At 50.5% G+C, this 20,513-nt stretch overlaps 1 protein-coding gene across 2 annotated transcripts in view; it reads right to left on the bottom strand.

Annotated features, from left to right (window-relative positions):
- The window catches only part of MAN2A2 (mannosidase alpha class 2A member 2), a 222,459-nt gene that overhangs the window by 145,694 nt on the left and 56,252 nt on the right, over positions 1–20,513 (bottom strand). The window lies entirely within an intron of this gene.

Below are 20,513 nucleotides of genomic sequence, written 5' to 3'. Positions count from 1 at the left end.
TTTATCTCAATATTTGACAAACAAATGGCATAAAAAAATGGATATGGGTCAGCAATGTGTGATTTGCGGCAATCCAACAATCAGTAAAAGGAATCGGCTGCAGCATTTTTGAGAGCACAGCATCCTCTTTATGGCAGCACTAAGCAGAGAGATGTTCTCCTCTATGCATCTGTATTTTTACTGTACATAGGCAGGGTTCTATGGTAGGTGGTGGGACCTCCACCAATCACACAAGATAACTATTCTGGGAGGTGAGGCCATCCTATCAATGGTATATCCTGGAAAGCCACTTTAAGCTGTCTGGAATTTAGGATGTCTACATGGTAACAAATATTAATACTACAGACAGCAGATCAAGGAATGACAGCTTGTGCTTATATACATGTAAAAAGAGCAAGCAGAGATCCAGTATAAAACACAGCAGAGGAACAGAGCAGCTGACATGCCTCAGTTTTGGGACTCAATCCAGTGACCTTTTGCTGGGTGGTTAGTTTCCTTCCCTGCTGAGCTACAGCCTGGTCAGTCTCTGTCTAAATGCTGATGGTTCTTTTATCTTTGCTTTTCTTCCTTTGGTTTGCAATTGTAAGATGTTCTCATTTGCTTATTTTGTCTCTGTCCTATCACATCCCAGGTGATGTGATTTATACTCAACAGCTTTCTTCACTGGCTAGATGGATGGATGTTTGGAGTCCCAGCGCCTCTGTTACGGATGTTCTTGCTGAATTATCTTTATTGCTTTTCCCTGTGGTTTGTATGTGAGTTTCCCTTCCCAGCATTCTTCCCATTCTGTTACGTTGTGGATATGGGCGGCTTACACGTATTCCGTAGTGTTTTGAGTTTCTTCTGTTTTCCTCCATCTTCCCTGTATGACCGTGTGTACATGTTCTTAGCCCTATCTCTCACCATCTGCCTGTGCATACTTCCTTTATTGTTATTGTTGTTTTGTGTTACACTTAGGGGCACTTTGCACGCTGCGACATCGCAGGCCGATGCTGCGATGCCGAGCGCGATAGTCCCCGCCCCCGTCGCAACTGCGATATCCTTGTGATAACTGCCATAGTGAACATTATCGCTACGGCAGCTTCACATGGACTCACCTGTCCTGCGACCGTCGCTCTGGCCGGCGACCCGCCTCCTTATTAAGGGGGCGGGTCGTATGACGTCACTGCGACGTCACACGGCAGGCGGCCAATAGGAGCGGAGGGGCGGAGATGAGCGGGATGTAAACATCCCGCCCACCTCCTTCCTTCCGCATATCCTACGGAAGCCGCAGTGACGCCGGTAGGAGATGTTCCTCTCTCCTGCGGCTTCACACACAGGGATGTGTTCTGCCGCAGGAACGAGGAACAACATCGGACCGTCGCGTCGGCGTAATCCATGATCCACTGCACCGATGATACGATTACGACGCTTTTGCGCTCGTTAATCGTATCATCGAGCCTTTACACACTACGATGTCGCATGCGATGCCGGAAGTACGTCATTTTCAATTTGACCCCACCGACATCGCACCTGCGATGTCGTAGTGTGCAAAGCCCGCCTTAGTGGATAGCTGAGGGTGCAGTTAAGAACACTCAAGGTCAGCCGACGTTAAGTAGAGACGCCATACCACTCCTGGTTTGTCCATTCCCATGTGTGACGCCTGCCTGGAGCCACGGACTCAGGATCGGTGAAACAGGTAGTGGCAACTGCCCACAAAGCAGGAACCCAGACCCCGCATCCCTTTAACCCCTATACAGGAATTTGGAATTACGACAGGGCCCAGGTGATTGCTGCCCGCGGAAGACTGCGGTCCTGAGAAGAGCAGTAACCAGGCAGGGTCAAATTCAGAAGGTAGAACAGGGACAAAAATCGTCAGGCGGGAGGGTGGTCAGATATTAAGCTAAGGGTCAAAACCGGAGCTAGCAGTGAAGTACAGGAACGGCAGGCAGAAGAGTGGTCAGGTGGTCAAGCTAAGGTCAATATAAGAGAATACAAACAAACAGCAAGGAACCAGAGTCTAGCAGGGAATTACAGAACTACATTTGGCACCTGTCAGCAGAAGGGAGAGAGTAAGAGGGGTGTGGTGCCTTCCCATTGACCCCAGCTGAAAGGTAGCTACTCCAGCCGGAAGGCACACACCACCACAGTCAACCACTGGTACTGCAGGTCCTAGTGAAACCCAGCCTAATAGATGAGAGCAGCCTGCACCCAGCAAAGCCACTGACTGCTCCTTTGTCCCCAGCGCCACCTACAGTGGTGACACGTCGTCGTCTGGTGATTGAAGCATAAGTCGACTCCGGTGGAGACGTGACACCATGTTATTGATCAGACATAACATTATAGCCAGCCCATTACAGTGTGCTGGGGCATCAATATGGATCCTGTAAACTCCTTGGCTGCATAATTACTGGCCTTGTCCCTGGAAGTGGCGGATATCAAGTTTCAGTAGCAACACATGTCTTCTGTCTCTACAAAGAATTTGGTTGATATCAACGCCACATCTGAACCTAAGGTAAAATTGCCAGACTGCTTTGATGGGGATAGATGTAGGTTTTCTATTTTTCTGCCTCATGTAAATTGTACTTCTGCCTCCGTTCTGTCTCTTCTGAGTGTGAGTCAAGGAGTGGGCTTGTTTTGTCATTGTTTTGTGGGGATGTGCACAACTAGGCAGTTTGTTTGCATGAGGACTCACCATAATTTTCCTCTGCTGGGGCTTTTTTTTTGGCTCTTGGCCTCATCTATGATGACCTTGATAAAGTCGCTGTTCCTGAACCCAGGATCCAAAAACTTGTTCAAGGAGGCTGGAGAGTTGAGGACTACTGCTCACAGTTTAAACATTGGGCAGTAGAGACCTTCTCGAACAACTGCTCTTTGCAGTCAGTTCTGTCAGGGACTTTCGGGTCAAATAAAGGACACGATTGCTTATAGTTCCTGGAGGAAGCTATGACATTGGCTATTTGTTTGGATAGACGCCTGAGAGATAAGACACAAATTTAAAGGCGTTTCAGTGGCATCTTCCTCCCTACTAGTTGACACTGGTGAATCTATATAAATTGGTCCTCCGTTAGACACCAAAGGGGAACTGAACTTGGAGAATTTGCTCGGTTTTGTTTATATACTGCAGTGGTTCTGGTCACATCATGATTCAGTGTTTAAAATGTATTAAATAATTTAAAAAGGGAGAAAAAGAAGAGACTTTTTGTAGAGATGCAGGTTTGAAGAGTCTGAGATTGTCATTAGTACAGATGTCCACTCTTTTCTTCCAGGTATCCCTTGAGCTTAGGCCTGTTCTTTGCACACCTGCATTTGTTCATTCAGGTTCTATTCTGAGTCTTATTAAAAATGACTTCACTGTTGAGTGTGATTATGATTTCTCTTCTCTCAACCTACTCATTCAAGTCTCTGCTGTTGATAATTCTCCTCTTTCATAGTCACCTCACTATGAGCGTGGGGAATGTATGTATGAAGGTGGGAGGATTACACAAGGAACCATTTCATTTATGGTGCTACCTTTTCTACCTGCAAAATTGGTTCTGGGTCTGCCATGGTTACTTAATCACAATTAAGTCATCAACTCAAAGACCCAAGAGGTTAGGTTATCGGGTGACTCCTGCTCTTCTGGGTGTCTCTCGAGATCCTCGGTTCCCATAACTTATCTTCCAGGATCTAAGAATGTTTAGAATGATATTTTGTCTAGTAGCATTGTCCCAGAAATGGGGGACAAAGAACCAGTCAGGGTTCCTGTTAAAAGGATGATACTGGCTGCTCTGAGGGCAGATCTCAGAAAGTGCATTTTGAATGCAAAGGACCGTGGGCAGGAAGATTTACCTATAAAAACACCTCTATGTGCCACTCTCTTTGTACTAGATCTGTTTAAAGGAATTCACGGTTCCGTTTTAGTGGGGCATCAAGATTTTTCTGCCATGTGAAGGTCTGTTTCTAGATCTTTTTGGTGGCCGAATGCTCACAATTATACTGAAGAGTACGTTTGCAGAGGCTGTGCCAGGTCTAAAGGGTGCTTTACACGCTGCAACATCGCTAACGATATATCGTCGGGGTCACATCGTTAGTGACGCACATCCAGCGCCGTTAGCGAAATCGCAGCGTTTGACACCAAGGAGCAACGATTAACGATCGCAAAAACGTTACATGTCGCTCCTTTTCATAATATCGTTGGTGGGGCATGCCGCAGGTTGTCCCTCGTTTCTGCGGCATCACACATCGCTATGTGTGACACCGCAGGAATGACGAACATCTCCTCACCTGAGTCCATGGGCAATGAAGAAAAAAGGAGGTGGGCGGCATGTTCCGGCCACTCATCTCCTCTGCTATTGGACGGCTGCCGTGTGACGTCGCTGTGACGCCGCACGAACCGCCCCCTTAGAAAGGAGGCGGCTCGACGGCCACAGCGACGTCGCAGGGAAGGTAAGTTCGTGTGACGGGTGATAGCGATGTTGTGCGCCACGGGCAGCGATTTGCCCGTGACGCATAACCGACGGGGGCGGGTACGCTCGCTAGCGATATCAATACCAATATCGCAGCGTGTAAAGCCCGCTTAAGACCTCTCTTCTGGTCTCAGTGGTTAACTCTTGTCTAGCGAGATTTTGTTGGGACCTCGTACTCATTTGACCAATGACCAGGCTAAAAGAGGTGCCAACCGCAGGCAGAAGAAGACTCCTGTCTTTAGGGTGGGAGTTAGAGAGGTTGTTCTCAAAAATCTATATCTTAAAGTGGCATCTGGAAGGTTTGCTTCCAAATTTGTAGGCCTTTACAGGATTGCTAAAGTTTTGAATACAGTGCCTTTTAGGCTATGTGCGCACTTTGCAATTTTTTCAGCGTTTCTGCAGCGTTTTGAACTGCAGCGTTTTAATGCAAAATTGCTTGCGTTTTGATTTCCAGGCAAAGTCTATGGAAAATAGGGCTTTCTTGTGCGCACAATGGTTTTATAAACGCAGCGTTTTAGTTGCTTAAAATTTGTCAAAAACTCTGCGTTTGAAGAAGCAAGATGTCAATTGTTTTTGCCATTTTGGCTGCGTTCTACACCCATTGAAATCAATGCGTTTGCATTGCATTATTGTTGCGATCTGCATGTGTTTTTTTAACATAACAAAGGCAGGTCTTTCGTCTTTCTCTCTCTGTCGGTCGGTCTGTCAGTCGGTCTCTCTCTATCTCTATAAAATACAAAAAAACAGTTTGCACTCTGATAATGCTAAAGTATGGAAACCATGAATATGTGAACATGGACCTGCATTACTGCTAAGGAAAATCTGAGAAAAATGAGATATTTAGCATATATAAATGGCCATTTGTATATCTGCCCAGTTGCCCCTTCACGGCATATCTCGTAACTGGGTCCCTGACGCTATGCTGAAGCCTCTCTCTAGGTTAAAAACCTCCTGTGTATGGGCAAGTAGGAACCTGCTATATAGGATAAGATTACCTGTGGCAACTGGGGGAAGGGTGCACGGTCAGAAGGTATGACCCTCTTCATATAGACAAAAAAGACTGACTGCACTCCTCGATCTGAGAAAAATGAGATATTTAGCATATATAAATGGCCATTTATATATGCTAAATATCTGATTTTTCTCAGATTTTCCTTAGCAGTAATGCAGGTCCATGTTCACATATTCATGGTTTCCATACTTTAGCATTATCAGAGTGCAAACTGTTTTTTTGTATTTTATGTCATGTTCAGTTATGCACCTGTTCACACGTCAGGTCGAGGAGTGCAGTCAGTCTTTTTTGTCTCTCTATCTCTATGTCTCTATCTCTCTCTCTCTGTTCATGTCGATCTCTCCCTCCCACCCCTCTCTCATACTCGCCGATCCATGATCACCGGCGGCGCTGCACGGCGTTCACACTGTGGCGGCTTCTTTTCTTTTGAAAATGCCGGCCGCTCATTAATCCATTTCGTATTCCCTGCTTCTCACACCCACCGGCGTCTATGATTGGTTGCAGTCAGACACGCCCCCACGCTGAGTGACAGCTGTCTCACTGCAACCAATCACAGCCACCGTTGGGTGTGTCTATATCAAGCAGTAAAAAAAATAAATAAATAATTGAAAAAAAAAAAAGACATGCGGTCTCTTCCAATTTTGATACCAGCCAGGGTAAAGCCACACGGCTGAAGGCTGGTATTCTCAGGATGGGGAGTTCCACGTTATGGGGAGCCCCCAGCCTAACAATATCAGCCAGCAGCCGCCCGGAATTGCCGCATCCATTAAATGCGACAGTCCCGGGACTTTACCCGGCTCATCCCGAATTGCCCTGGTGCGGTGGCAATCGGGGTAATAAGGAGTTAATGGCAGCAGCCCATAGCTGCCACTAAGTCTTAGGTTAATCATGGCAGGCGTCTCCCCGAGATACCTTCCATGATTAACCTGCAAGTTAAAGAAAATAAACACACACATCCAAAAAATCCTTTATTTGGAATGAAAGACAAAAAAACCACCCTCTTCCACCACTTTATTAACCCCTCAAAAACACCTCCAGGTCCGACTTAATCCATGCAAGGTCCCACGACGCTTTCAGCTCTGCTACATCGGAATCTGACAGGAGCGGCAGTAGAACATCGCCGCTCCTGTTAGCTCCATGCAGGAACTGAAGGGAGTCGCGCGATCAGCTGTGCTGTCACTGAGGTTACTCGCAGCCACCGCTCTCAGGTGGAGGACTGCAGCTGTGGCCGCGAGTAACCTGAGTGAAAGCACAGCTGATCGCCCGGCTCACTGCAGTCACTCAGAGGATTTGCGATCACAGGTGAGTCCTTCACGTGTGACCGCCAATCAAGCCGCGGCACACGCACAGAGCCGCACGATCACAATGAAGTCGGGTGAAGTTCATCCGAGTTCATTCTGATCGCGCGGCACTGTCTCGCAGCCAGCCATGCTCTTTTTAACAGTGCGATCCCACTCAGGTCTGCTGCAAGTCTATGGGCATACTGCAGAGCCTAGTGGGACCGCACTGTGAAAAATGTGCGTTCTGGATGCTTTGCCCACTCTGTCTATAGCAGAGAAAGCATCCAGAACGCATGAATTCTCCAGGAATGTGCACACGTTGTGTTCTGCCGAATGCGTCTCAGAACGCAGCTTTTTCGGCTGCATTCTGAGACGCACAGGCAGTGACTTACACGCTACAGAATTGAACGCAAAGTGTGCACATAGCCTTAAGCTTCAACTCCCTGTAACTTATAAAATCAATAACACGTTTCATTCTTCCCTTCTGAAGAGATTTGATGGGACTCATGCTCCTCAAGACATAGTTGAGGTGGATAGGAAGTATGAAGTGGAGAGAATTCTGGAATTCAAGCGGGTCAGGGTGCTGCTTGCCAGATCTGACTAATTGTAAGGGTTGTGGTCCTTAGGATAGCTCCTGGGTTGATTCGTGAATATTCATGTTTGAGGTCCCAGCTTTTCAGTTAAAGGTAACCTGTCAGGTCCAATACGCACTCAGAACCACGAGCAGTTCTGGGTGCATATTGCTAATCCCTGCCTAACTATACTTGTATACACTAGCAAAGATAAATAGATCTTTAGAAAAAGTATTTCTAAAGATCTTTTACTGTATGCTAATGAGCGAGGGCACTAATACCCTGGGCATTAGTTCCCCAGTCAGTCGTCCCCATTAGCATGTTAGTATGCTCCTGTGGGAGTGCTATCATGCTAATGAATACGCAGCGTCACAGGATGATCTCACTCACCTCTCCGCTGCCATAGCATCCGAAGGGGGATTTTGGCTCACTGCGCATGACCCCGGAGTTTGGGTCATGCGCACTACTTCAGTTTGAAGCCAGGACGCGTACACCCGGCTTCATAGTGCGCATGACCCAAACTCCGGTCACTAGGCAAATATCAGGATCCCTCATACTCAGGAAGGGTTCATTGTCACAAGTGGGTTTCGGTCTATACATTACACTGGATTTCTCCACTCCCCTCACAGGGTACAACCAGCAGTTTTAGTATTGATTGTATGATGCGTGTGTCAACTAGTTTCTATAGAACACATATTCAGCTGGTATCCAGTGTATTATAGTATTGATTGTAGATTGTGTTTCCCGATTTGTCCACTATTTGCCTTATTTTGTGACACTATTGTAGGCTTTGTGTAAGGCCCCCTTGACACGTCCGTGAAAATCACGCACGTGTTTCACGGACGTGACAAAGGTGCGTTTTCCCCTCCGTGTGCCGTGTTTATGGCACTACGTGTGTTCTCCGTGTGTTATCCGTGATAACACACGGAGAACGGGAACTTTCTACTCACCTGTCCCTGGCGTCACTGTCCGTGGTGCTGAACTTAGGTCTCCAGCCCTGCCGACTCCCCGCTGCTGCTGCTTCCGGCAGCAGTGAAGTGAATATTAAATGAGTATAATGAGCGGCGGTCGGCAGCAAGTGACAGCAGTGGCAGAGACAGCAGGGCTGGAGAAGGTGAGTAAAGATTTGTTATTTTTTTCTCTAACACGTGAATTTTCTCCGGCACGTATCACACGGGACTGCATCCACACTACATCCTTGTGGTCCGTATGCGGGCTGTGTGACACCCGTGATACCGGAGAAAACGTGGACATGTCTACGTGTGGAATGCTCCACACATACACACGATCCATGGCAAAACACGCACGTGTGCGCAGACCCATTGATTTTAATGGGTCTACATGTGCCCGTGTCTCCGGTACATGCGGGCACGGACCTAGCACATACCGGAGACACGTGCGTGTGAAGGAGTCCTAACCTGTATATTTTTCAAATATTAATGGGGACATGTACACTCAGCTGTTGCCTATATATTACATTTTTGGCAATTGTTGTTTTTGTACTAATAAAATAAATAATTAATTTTGATTTATGGTGGTGTGCTCCCTTCATGCATTGTCTTTCTTCTCCTTCATTGCAGCTGAATTTTAGACCACCTTAGACTCCATAGATAATGCAGGTTAGAGTACGGTTCCATTTACCCATAGCTTTTGATGCAAGAGGATCAGAAGAGATATGCGAGCGTCAGTTGAGGGTCATGTGACTGTGATGCGATCTTGCGATCGCATCACAGGTGCGGAGAAGAGGGAGGGAGCACTTTCTCCCCATCTCCTCCCCCCTGTCTCTGCCTATATCACACTGCGGTCGGATTACATGCGAGTACAGTGCAATGTTTCACATGCTTCCATAGACTTGTATGGGGGTGCGTGAGCCGAGACTCGCTGCCAAACTCAGCATGCTGCGATTCATTGCTCATGCTGATATGGCAGGAGAAATCAATCGCAGATGGACACTGCCCCATAGTTTTGCACTAGAGAGAGCAATACGATGTTTTATCGGATCGTACTCGCAAGTGGAACCGAGGCCTTAGCTGAAGTCACTGACTAATCTTTTAACTATGCTATGTTTTTATCTAGTAGTCTGTTAATGCTAATTACCCTGACTAAGATGCCAAATCGATGTGACCCAAACATAGCTATAGCAATCTTAGCCGAGTAATTATTTATGAATTCTATGGTGCCTCTAGTGATAGTGTCAGAGGCTTTTCCAGGTGCCTTTTTGGAACAGTAAGGCCATTTGAGCACGTTGCGTTTTTTCTTGCGATTTGGTTGCGTTGTAAACTGTACTGTGTCAATGACAAAATGCATGCGTTGTGCTTCCCCAGCAAAGTCTATAATAAATCAGAAATTCCATGCGCACGTTACTTTTTTTTAGGAATCGTTTTGTTTGACAATTATTTGTCAAAATCGTTGCCTAAAAAAAAGCAGCATGTCACTTCTTCAGTGCGTTTTGTGAACATTTTCCACCCATTGACTTCTCAATGTCAAAACACAACACCGTCCAAAACACAATGAGATCGCAGTTAAAACCCATGCGTTTTGACCACATTTTTTTGTCAAACGCAGTGTTTACATTTGTCAAAAGGCTGCAGTTCTGTTGTCAAACTAAAATGGAGCGTGCAGACATAGCCTTACAATTGTTTTACAAATGAGATCCATTATAAGAACTAAGCATCGATATCCTTGGTCTGACTCTCAGTTCTGATGTGGATGTGGTCATTTTTAGGATAAATATAGAGCAGGTCACATTCTAGGAGCCAATGCTGCTATATTTATATGACCGGCGTAGACCTTATACAGCTGTTTCCTATTAGGCAGTATCTACTAAAGGGGTCACACTAACAGTATCATGCAGATCCCTGTAATATTATTCGTTTGAGTACTTGGACCAATGGTCAGGATGGGATTTGTGGCCATATTGGAGGAATAAAACCTACTTTTCTTACATTTGTGAAAAAGCGGAAAAAGGTTAAATTAGCTGCTGGAGTGATCTACATCAAAGGCTCTTGTTCTCTACTGCTTTTGTTCTATCACTGGATATTAATAATATAACACTACAGTTATCCAGATTATTTTTCTCATGTAGCTTATGTGTGATTATCACTAAATAATTAGACTAGGGCTAGGTATCAACATACTGCAGTGTAGTGCTGCTAAATTAGAGCTTAGAAATGTGGCCACATTTTGACCCATATGTTAATAAATCAGAGAAATAACAGATAGAAAAAACTAAACCTACTGAGCTACAAAGCTATCATTAGTTAAACTAAACCTACTGAGCTACAAAACTATCATTAGTCGTGATCTAAGCAGAATGGATTTGTGATAGCAATGCTGTGCAGGAAAGTCAAGGGTAAACCTAGACTTATTACGATAGATGAGAGATAGATAGATAGATAGAGGGATAGATAGAGAGATAGATAGAGGGATAAATAGATAGAGGGATAGATCGATCGATCGATCTACCAATCTGGACCCGATATCACGTCCTAACCTGAATCCCACAATGTCTGTCTGCTATTTCATCCTTTTTCTCTGCCGAATTTCTAAAACTTAAGGTGGACAAAACAGAAACATGAGGGAACCTGAGGTTCAGTTTTCAAACCAAACACCAACTTAAAAACACAGAGTTCAGGTTCGGAGTTCTGGTGCTTTACATGCGAACTTAACTCACACAAGCAGCGCTGTGCTCGGGTACACTTGGTGCTCAGCCCTGTGCAAGCTACTTGCAGTGTTTGAACGGCTAACACTGGGGGTAACAACAGCGTGATCACATGTAGTGTGCAACCCTCCAACAAAATTTGAAAATGCCCGCCCACCCTGCCCTAGAAGTGATCTGCTTATGGCTTGCTGGGGGCAGAGACTCATTCTGCCAATCCTCCTCGGGAAAGGTTCGGACATGTGAAGTACAGCGTTGCGCTGTTTACTACCAGCAAACCGAACCTCCAAAGGTTCACTCATCTTAATTCATCATCTTTCCCCCATCTCACTCAAACTCACCAACAAATCTATCTATAATAGTCAAAGGCTGCTCACTCTTCCCAGACCAGCAAGCTCGCTGCCTTGAGGTAACCCTTGACTCTGCTCTCTCTTTAACCCCATAGCGACGGCCTAACGTCTCGACGTCGGAAAAACAGGGTACTTATTCTGTTCCGACGTCTTGAGACGTCAGGCCGGAAAAAGCTTGTAGCGCCCCCCAGTGACGAAAAATCTCGGGGGTTTCAGCTACCGGAGGTAGCTGAGACCCCCAAGATTATGAATCGGGGTGTTTTTTTTGGACCCTGTTAATGCGATCGCCGGTATACACCGTATACCGGCGACAACATTAAAAAAAATAAATGGCCGGTAAAATTGATTTATTTCTCATCTGACGTGATCAAACATGTCAGATGAGAAATAAATATGAGCCCTTAGTGCCCCCAAAGCCCCCGGTACCGGAGAGTCCCCCCACCACCCCTACCCCCCCTCCGGAAAATCCAAGATGGCGCCGACGCGCGCTGAAAACTCCCGCCGCCGCCGGCTCTACATTCATTTCCCTCCGATCTGAAATGATCAAACATTTCAGATCGGAGGGAAATGTCCTCCCCCTGACCCCTCCTCCGGTCCACCGGAGATCTCTGGTCCCCGGAGCCCCCTCCGGTCTCCAGAGCCGCCTCCCCCCTCCCCCCTCCGGAGCGTGGAAGATGGCGGCCGCATTCATCCTGCACTTTCTGCCGCATGTGACACGTCACATGCGGCAGAAAGTTGTCCCCAGGTCCCGCCGTCGCCGTCGCCCCCCCCCAGCCCCCGGTTTTACGTTACCTGGCTGCTGGTGCTCCTGCTCCGGCCCCGCGATCACAGCACGCCGCCTCCTTCTTGAAAGCTGACGGCGCATGCGCAGACAGCGGCTGTCAGCTGGATCCCTGCAAGCAGGGATCCTGCTGACGTCGCTACTGCACAGGCTACTCCACTGTGGACCGGGGGAGGGTGAGTGCGGTAATCTGCAGTCACACTCCTCACATGGAGAGACTGCTGTTCTAGAAAATGGGGGGTACGTTCTGTGAGCGTGCCCCTCATATTCTAGAATGAGGTTACTGCAGGTCACTCTGCCCTAGGTTGGACCGGGGCAGTGTGAGTGCAGTATTCTCAGATTACTGCACCCACACTGCTCATGGAGAGCTTGCTCTTCCAGAAAATGGGGGATACGTTCCCTGAACGTGCCCCCCATATTCTAGAAGATCCAGAGTCGGCGCGGGACCTCCAAAATGGATTACAGCGACCGAAATTTATTTATTTTCAATAAATTGGTAAAAGAGGAATGTTTCGGGGAGTTTTTTTTTCAAATAAATTTTTTTTTTGTCTTTATTTTTTTCTATTACTTGACTGGGTTAGTAATGTCGGGTATCTGTTCAGATGCCGTGACATCACTAACCCCAGGGCTTGATGCCAGGTGACATTACAGCTGGTATCAACCCCATATATTACCCCGTCTGCCACCGCACCAGGGCGCGGGATGAGCTGGAGCGAAGCGCCAGGATTGGCGCATCTAATGGATGCGCCACTTCTGGGGCGGCTGCGGCCTGCTATTTTTAGGCTGGGAAGAGTCCAATAACCATGGCTCTTCCCACCCTGAGAATACCAGACCCCAGCTGTCCGCTTCACCTTGGCTGGTGATCTAATTTGGGGGGGACCCCACGTTTTTTTTTTTTTTTAAAAAACGCCTGGGGAGCCCTCCAAATTGATCACCAGCCAAGGTGAAGCTGTCAGCTGTGGTTTGCAGGCTACAGCTGTCTGCTTTACCCTAGCTGGCTATCAAAAATAGGGGGGACCCCACGTCGTTTATTTTAATTATTAATTTTTTGGGGGGCTAAATACAAGGCTAGGCACCCTTTAGTGCCACATGAAAGGCACTAAAGGGCGCCAGCTTAGAATATGCAGGGGGTGGGACGTTATATATGTTTGACATCTATCCATTCATCCATTGTAGCATTTTAGGCTGTGTGCCCACGATCAGGGTTTGCAGCGTTTTGGGCGCAGAGTGTTTTCCCTGCGTCCATAACGCTGCGTTGTGCAGTAGAAGCACAGTGGAAGGATTTTTAGAAATCCCATGCCCACTGTGCTTCTCTTCTCCGCAGCATAAACCGACCTGTGGCGCAGCTTCCCAAGCCTCCACATGTCAATTTATGCTGCGGAGATGAGTGTTCTCTGCAGGTAGCATAGAGCTCCACAGCGGCCTGAACCCAAATCGTGGGCATGGGCAGCTGCGTTCTCCCGTGGACAACACTCACATCTCTGCAGGAAGGCTGACACTGTGTACTAGACGCCGTGTCGCTGGATCATGGCCACATAGCCTAAAAGTGAGACATTTGTTGCTACAGCAACATTTTTGTGAAGTACCTGTGGATTCAAAATGCTTACTATACTCCTGAATAAAATCCAGTTTCCAAAATGGGGTCACTTGTGGGGGGTTTCTAATGTATAGGTACCCAAGGGGCCCTGCAAATGTGACATGGTGCCCGCAATTTATCTCAACTTTTCCAGAATTCAAATGGTGCTCCTTCCATTCCAAGCCCTCCAATTTATCCAAACAGAGGTTTTTGGCCACATGTGGGGTATCCCTGTGCTCATAAGACATTGGATAAAAACCTGTTGGGTCCACGGTTTGTTGTTGTCTCTTGAAAAAGTGAGAAATTTGATGCTGAAGCAACATTTTTGTGAAAAAAATGAAAATTTTCAATATGGCAACCTAAGCTTATCAAATTCTGTGAAGTATTCGTGGATTCAAACTGCTCACTATACACCTAGATAAAAGCCTTGAGGTGTCTTGTTTCCAGAATGGAGTCACTTGTGGGGGACCGCCACTGTTTAGGCACCTCAAGGGCTCTCCAAATGCAACCTGGCGTCCGCTATTGATTCCAGCCAATTTTGCAGTCAAATGGCACTCCTTCCCTTCAGAGCCCTGCCATGCGCCCAAACAGTTGATTTCCACCACATATAAGGTATCGCCAAACTCAGGAGAAATTGCACAATAAATGTTATGCTGAATTTTTTCCTTTTACTCTTGTAAAAAAAAAAGCTACCTGGTTGAAATAACAATTTTGTGGTAAAATTTTATTTTTTTTTTTCATGGCTCAACGTTATAAAATTCTGTGAAGCACCTGGGGGTTCAGGGTACTCACCAAACATCTAGATAAATTGCTTGAGGGGCCTAGTTTCCAAAATGGGGTCACTTGTGCAGGGTTTCTGCTGTTTAGGTACCTTAGGGGTCCTCCAAATGTGACATGGTGCCCGCAATCTTTTTCAGCCAAATTTCCTTTCCAAAATTCAAATATTGCTCCTTTCGTTCCAAGCCCTCCCATTTGTCCAAACAAAGGTTTCAGACCACATGTGAGGTATCACCGCACTCATAAAAAAGTGGTTAACAAACCTTGAGGTCAAATTTTTGGAATTACCTCTTGAAAAAGTGAGAAAATTGATGCTAAAGCAACATTTTTGAGAAAATTATTAAAATTTTCAATATGACAACGTAACGTTAACAAAATCTGTGAAGTACCTGTGGATCTAAAATGCTCACTATACCCCTAGATAGAAGCCTTGAGGGGTCTAGTTTCCAAAATGGTGTCACTTGTGAGGGGTTTCTGCTGTTTAGGTACCTTAGCGGACCTGTAAATGCAACATGGTGCCCGCAATCTATTTCAGCCAAATTTGCTTTCCAAAATTCAAATATTGCTCCTTCTGTTCCGAGCCCTCCCATTTGTCCAAACAGAGGTTTCTGACCACATGTGGGGTATCGGCGCGCTCATAAGAAAGTGGGGAACAAGTTTTGGGGTCCATTTTGTTGTGTTATTTCTTCTAAAAGTGAATAAATTTGGGTTAGAGCAACATTTTTAGGTAAAATTTAATTTTTGCTTTTTTTCATTCCACATTGCTTTTGTTCATGTGAAGCACCTGAAGGGTTAATAAACTTCTTGAATGTGGTTTTGAGTACTTTGGGGGGTGCAGTTTTTATAATGGTGTCACTTTTGGGTATTTTCTGTCATCTAGGCCTATTGAAGTCACTTCAAATGTGATGTGGTCCCTAAAAAACTGGTTTTGTAAATTTTGATGTAAAAATGAGAAATCGCTGATAAACTTTGAACCCCTCTAACTTCCTAACGAAAAAAAATTTTGTTCCCAAAATTGTGCTGATGTAAAGTAGACATGTGGGAAATGTTATTTATTAACTATTTTGTGTCACAGAAATCTCTGGTTTAACGGTATAAAAATTCAAAAGTTGAAAATTGCAAAATTTTCAAAATTTTTGCCAATATTCAATTTTTTTCATAAATAAACGCAAAAAATATTGTCCTAAATTTGGTACTAACATGAAGTCCAATATGTGACGAAAAAACAATCTCAGAATCACCGGGATCCGTTGAAGCGTTCTAGAGTTATAACCTCATGAAGTGACACTGGTCAGAATTGCAAAATTTGGTCTGGTCATTAAGGTGAAAATTAGCTCCGTCACTAAAGGGTTAAAGCCACATATACAAGCCCTTCCCACCTTCTGCCAACTCCAATATTTCCCAAATCCATACATTCCTTAACCAAGAATCTGCAAAAACACTAGAGCATGCCCTCATAATCTCCCGCTTTGACTACTGCAACCTCCTGCTCTGTTGCCTCCCTACTAACATTCTTGGACCCCTCCAATCTATTCTAAACTCTGCTGCCCGACTAAGTGGTGCTTTAATAATAAATAATAATAATGATAGCTAGATAGATAAATACAGATAGACAGAGAGATAATAGAGGCAGAATGCTCACTAATAAAAGGAAAAAGGCTCATTGCCGAAGCCGAAACATCTTGTACATAGATTTGCAATAAATACTAAATTTTTGTCTTTTTAAATATGGAGGAGCTGTCGCTTTTGATTTTATAGACATTACTGTACAGTCCACTGGTCTGGACTTTCTGTCTTGCACCTTGACTGGTGATGCTGTATCTCTTTGCAATAACAGATAGATAGATAGACAGACAGACAGACAGACAGACAGACAGACAGATAGATAGATAGATACATAGATAGATAAATTAATTCATCTTTTAAGAACTGTGAAATCAGGTCTTATGGTATAATATGTTCGTCCTCCTACAGATCAAGGAAAAAGAGGTCGTGCAGAGGTGTATGGGAAAGAAGGCATTATGTAAGCACACTGCATACATCACAGCAGAAAATGTGTCACTGCTCCATAAAAGTGAAATATGGAGATTAGACAGTAAGTAAAAACTGAAGGTCATAAATGCATACCTCCCAACTTTTAAAGAAGGAAAAGAGGGACAAAGTTTGCGGCGCGCGTAGCGCGCCGCGGCAAATTTTTAGGCCACGCCCCCTAACCACACCCATTTCACAGTCACGCCCATATCCACTCCCCATCCACACCCATTCAGCACAAACACGCAGGCAGCCGGCGGGCCTCCAGCACGGACACGCAGGCAGCCGGCGGGCCTCCAGCACGGACACGCAGGCAGCCGGCGGGCCTCCAGCACGGACACGCAGGCAGCCGGCGGGCCTCCAGCACGGACACGCAGGCAGCCGGCGGGCCTCCAGCACGGACACGCAGGCAGCCGGCGGGCCTCCAGCACGGACACGCAGGCAGCCGGCGGGCCTCCAGCACGGACACGCAGGCAGCCGGCGGGCCTCCAGCACGGACACGCAGGCAGCCGGCGGGCCTCCAGCACGGACACGCAGGCAGCCGGCGGGCCTCCAGCACGGACACGCAGGCAGCCGGCGGGCCTCCAGCACGGACACGCAGGCAGCCGGCGGGCCTCCAGCACGGACACGCAGGCAGCCGGCGGGCCTCCAGCACGGACACGCAGGCAGCCGGCGGGCCTCCAGCACGGACACGCAGGCAGCCGGCGGGCCTCCAGCACGGACACGCAGGCAGCCGGCGGGCCTCCAGCACGGACACGCAGGCAGCCGGCGGGCCTCCAGCACGGACACGCAGGCAGCCGGCGGGCCTCCAGCACGGACACGCAGGCAGCCGGCGGGCCTCCAGCACGGACACGCAGGCAGCCGGCGGGCCTCCAGCACGGACACGCAGGCAGCCGGCGGGCCTCCAGCACGGACACGCAGGCAGCCGGCGGGCCTCCAGCACGGACACGCAGGCAGCCGGCGGGCCTCCAGCACGGACACGCAGGCAGCCGGCGGGCCTCCAGCACGGACACGCAGGCAGCCGGCGGGCCTCCAGCACGGACACGCAGGCAGCCGGCGGGCCTCCAGCACGGACACGCAGGCAGCCGGCGGGCCTCCAGCACGGACACGCAGGCAGCCGGCGGGCCTCCAGCACGGACACGCAGGCAGCCGGCGGGCCTCCAGCACGGACACGCAGGCAGCCGGCGGGCCTCCAGCACGGACACGCAGGCAGCCGGCGGGCCTCCAGCACGGACACGCAGGCAGCCGGCGGGCCTCCAGCACGGACACGCAGGCAGCCGGCGGGCCTCCAGCACGGACACGCAGGCAGCCGGCGGGCCTCCAGCACGGACACGCAGGCAGCCGGCGGGCCTCCAGCACGGACACGCAGGCAGCCGGCGGGCCTCCAGCACGGACACGCAGGCAGCCGGCGGGCCTCCAGCACGGACACGCAGGCAGCCGGCGGGCCTCCAGCACGGACACGCAGGCAGCCGGCGGGCCTCCAGCACGGACACGCAGGCAGCCGGCGGGCCTCCAGCACGGACACGCAGGCAGCCGGCGGGCCTCCAGCACGGACACGCAGGCAGCCGGCGGGCCTCCAGCACGGACACGCAGGCAGCCGGCGGGCCTCCAGCACGGACACGCAGGCAGCCGGCGGGCCTCCAGCACGGACACGCAGGCAGCCGGCGGGCCTCCAGCACGGACACGCAGGCAGCCGGCGGGCCTCCAGCACGGACACGCAGGCAGCCGGCGGGCCTCCAGCACGGACACGCAGGCAGCCGGCGGGCCTCCAGCACGGACACGCAGGCAGCCGGCGGGCCTCCAGCACGGACACGCAGGCAGCCGGCGGGCCTCCAGCACGGACACGCAGGCAGCCGGCGGGCCTCCAGCACGGACACGCAGGCAGCCGGCGGGCCTCCAGCACGGACACGCAGGCAGCCGGCGGGCCTCCAGCACGGACACGCAGGCAGCCGGCGGGCCTCCAGCACGGACACGCAGGCAGCCGGCGGGCCTCCAGCACGGACACGCAGGCAGCCACAGTGAGGCGGCCGGTCGCCTTCACAGACAGGCGGCCGGCCGCCTTCACAGACAGGCGGCGGGCCGCCCGCACAGAGAGGCGGCCAGCCGCCCGCAGAGAGAGGCGGCCGGCCGCCCGCAGAATGAGGCGGCAGGCCGCCCGCACAGACAGGCGGCGGGGGGCGCCCGCACAGACAGGCGGCAGGGGGGCGCCCGCACAGACAGGCGGCAGGGGGGCGCCCGCACAGACAGGTGGCGGGCCGACCGCACAGACAGGCGGCCGGCCGACCGCACAGACAGGCTCCGGCCGGGGGTGAGGGGGCAGGGAGGGAAATCAGCGCTGGGGAGATTAGTTTACTGTACCAGCAGCAGCACAGGCAGCGCTCCTCTCTATGCCACGTCTACTAGGATGGTAGGAGGGAAAAGCAGGGAGGCGGAGAGAGAGTGGGTGGGCGGAGCCCGGGAGCCGGCCGTCCCGCCCGTGGCAACGGGACAAACAACGTAAAGCGTGAAAGTCCCGCTGTATCCGGGACGGTTGGGAGGTATGCAGCATGTTAGAATGTGTACATAAGATCCTGCTGGTGGTGGCCGCAGCTTATAGGCCCCAAATCTGGTGACAGGTTCCCTTTAAAGCAGGGGTGGGGAACCTTTTTTCTGTCGGGGGCCATTTGGAAATTTCTACCAACCTTCGGGGGCCGCACAAAATTATCAATGTTTAAATGACCCTGCTATATTGGGTGAAGCAATTAATTAACTGGGGGCATGGGGCTGGGGGCACAGACACCACACGCGGGGCTGGGGGCACAGACACCACACGCGGGGCTGGGGGCACAGACACCACTGGAGGGGCTGGGGGCACAGACACCACTGGAGGGGCTGGGGGCACAGACACCACTGTGGGGGAGGCACAGACACCACTGTGGGGGAGGCACAGACATCACTGTGGGGGAGGCACAGACATCACTGTGGGGGAGGCACAGACATCACTGTGGGGGAGGCATAGACATCACTGTGGGGGAGGCACAGACATCACTGTGGGGGAGGCACAGACATCACGGGGGGGAGGCACAGACATCACGGGGGGGGAGGCACAGACATCACTGGGGGGGGAGGCACAGACATCACTGGGGGGGGAGGCACAGACATCACTGGGGGGGGAGGCACAGACATCACTGGGGGGGGAGGCACAGACATCACTGGGGGGGGAGGCACAGACATCACTGGGGGGGGAGGCACAGACATCACTGGGGGGGGAGGCACAGACATCACTGGGGGGGGAGGCACAGACATCACTGGGGGGGGAGGCACAGACATCACTGGGGGGGGAGGCACAGACATCACTGGGGGGGGAGGCACAGACATCACTGGGGGGGGAGGCACAGACATCACTGGGGGGGGAGGCACAGACATCACTGGGGGGGAGGCACAGACATCACTGGGGGGGGAGGCACAGACATCACTGGGGGGGAGGCACAGACATCACTGGGGGGGGAGGCACAGACATCACTGGGGGGGGAGGCACAGACATCACTGGGGGGGGAGGCACAGACATCACTGGGGGGGAGGCACAGACATCACTGGGGGGGAGGCACAGACATCACTGGGGGGGGAGGCACAGACATCACTGGGGGGGGAGGCACAGACATCACTGGGGGGGAGGCACAGACATCACTGGGGGGAGGCACAGACATCACTGGGGGGGAGGCACAGACATCACTGGGGGGGAGGCACAGACATCACTGGGGGGGAGGCACAGACATCACTGGGGGGGGAGGCACAGACATCACTGGGGGGGCTGCACACACGACTGGGGGGGCTGCACACACGACTGGGGGGGCTGCACACACGACTGGGGGGGCTGCACACACGACTGGGGGGGCTGCACACACGACTGGGGGGGTGCACACAGGACTGGGGGGGTGCACACAGGACTGGGGGGGGGGTGCACACAGGACAGGGGGGTGCACACAGGACAGGGGGGTGCACACAGGACGGGGGGGTGCACACAGGACGGGGGGGTGCACACAGGACTGGGGGGGTGCACACAGGACTGG

This window comes from Anomaloglossus baeobatrachus, chromosome 4 (assembly GCF_048569485.1).
Source record: "Anomaloglossus baeobatrachus isolate aAnoBae1 chromosome 4, aAnoBae1.hap1, whole genome shotgun sequence".
NCBI lineage: Eukaryota > Metazoa > Chordata > Amphibia > Anura > Aromobatidae > Anomaloglossus > Anomaloglossus baeobatrachus.
The sequence above is the reverse complement of the archived record's forward strand: the minus strand, read 5'-3'. Positions and strand labels throughout refer to the sequence as shown.